Below are 2120 nucleotides of genomic sequence, written 5' to 3' on the forward strand. Positions count from 1 at the left end.
ACCAATTTGTATCCATTGGTTTCACAGCAGGCTGTCATCTCTCTGCCTCTATTCATTTGCTTGTTTTCTGGTTCAGTAAAATCTCTGTTCTACTATTATGATTTAATGGCATGGTAATCTTTATAAACCTACTAGATTTTTCTGGATTATCTTTAGGAAAATTAAATGTATAGGGGCTGGCAGCACAGCCCTTAATTAAGATTCCCCACGTGTGCACACTGGAGTTTGGAATCCAAACCCATTCATGCTTCTTACTCGCAAACAAGGCTCTGGTTGGAGGGAAGAGGCTGGTAATGCCCCCTAACACCCCATCTTTAATCATAAAAAAGAAAAAATCTCATCTGGAAGTATTTTAACGAATATTTTCATTCTCAGATATGTCAGTGACTCTCAGAGTGAAGGTGAAGAGTTATGATCCTACAATAGTATGGTCTGGAGTGAATGGGGGGTTGCACTAGGAAGGGTTGAGGGCTGTGGCTGGACTGCTTCTCAGAGAGTTGTCATATTATGTGCAATAAATTTTGCTTCTGGAAGAGCATTCTCAAGGACACACAGTTCCAAACCTGGAAATGCCAGCAGCAGTGGATTTCCCAGAGAAAAAGCACTATTTTCCAGAGATTAAACAAAGGGGACAGAAGAATACTCTAACTAACACAGGTGGTACAGTTTCCACTTCTTTCTCTTTCTTCCACTCAGGATAAACACCATGCCAGGACAAAATGGAGAAAAATTAAAAAGAAGCAGAATTAAAAACATTATAACTGTCTAGAAAAAGTAAGTGTAGTTGGAATATCCATGACAAACTGCCATGAGGAAAATTTACATGAGATGGGAAATAGTAGGAAAAATTCTTTATTTTCTTAACCCTCCTCTGACACAGTAATGCCAAAATTTGCCATAAGAGCCTTTCATTTGTGCTTGAGGGCATTAATCTAGATTAGTCTCTACTGGTTGTTTTTAGTATTTCTTACTGAGTCTAGTATTCTTACAGAAAAAAAAAAAAGATGCATTCAGTTGTGAACAAGGCTCTGACTCTCACACTGCTGGCTGTTTCAGGGATTTTAGCTCCCAGTCCCCCTCCTTCCCAGGGCATTAGATGCTCAGGCAGAAATATATAAAGAAGCTTTTCTCACACTTGTTCATAGTCTTCCTAAATTGGCAGTCTAGGGCCAAGGAAGAAAGTTAACGACCCTACAAAAACTTCCCTAATATTTTTAATCCATACATGAAAGCCTATTATCTTGTGAGAACATTTTATCATGCCTTGCCCATATCTCTAGAAACAGTTTTTTATAAAATCAAATGGATCACTTTGGCTGATTGCACAGAAAATCAGCGGCACAGCATTACTTACATACCATTCATTGCATGCTTTAAAATGTCAACCTTATTTTCTCTATGAGACAAACAGCACAATAGTTTCAAAAAATGTCAAGTTTGTCTTGTTTTTCATCCCTCTGAATTCACACTGAATGGACAAACAACCTGGTCATGCACAAACTCCTCCCTTGGAATGTCCTGAAATTGTCAGCAGCTTTCCCAGAAATAACGTTAAAAGCTGCATGATGTTATTGATCTACTTAGAAAATGCCAAAAGCCATAAGCATTAATTAAAAAAACCCCAAGCCTAGTCAGAGTCCATGATGCCTAAAAGAAGGGAAAATAAAATCTACCCATTATTCCATATCAGCCATGCAAACACCCAATAAATGTTTGAAGCTTTATATAAATCTCTGGTTTCTTTAGTATATTGAATGACTTGGACCTGTTGTTGGAAAGCCATCATAAAACCTCTGCAGCTCATGGGTCCATTTAAGTCAGTTTTTACAGCAGTGAATGTCAACAAAGAAATTTTCAAACTGTGAAAACAACCAGGAAAAAACCCACCAAAATTGAAAACCTAAGCATGTTCCAACTGTATTGACAACATTACAAATGTCTTTTTTCTTGCTGTAATTCAATTTACAATTGGCCTTAGGGAGAAAATCAACATGACCAAATTACATCTGGCAAGTCTGAAAAAAACCACTTAAAAACATTCTCTGGACAGATACCAACCCATTCATAGTAGAAAAGAGAATATAGTCAAAGAAACAGAGGCTGAAATAGTAAATAACTAC

Source organism: Zonotrichia albicollis, chromosome 1, assembly GCF_047830755.1.
Source record: "Zonotrichia albicollis isolate bZonAlb1 chromosome 1, bZonAlb1.hap1, whole genome shotgun sequence".
NCBI lineage: Eukaryota > Metazoa > Chordata > Aves > Passeriformes > Passerellidae > Zonotrichia > Zonotrichia albicollis.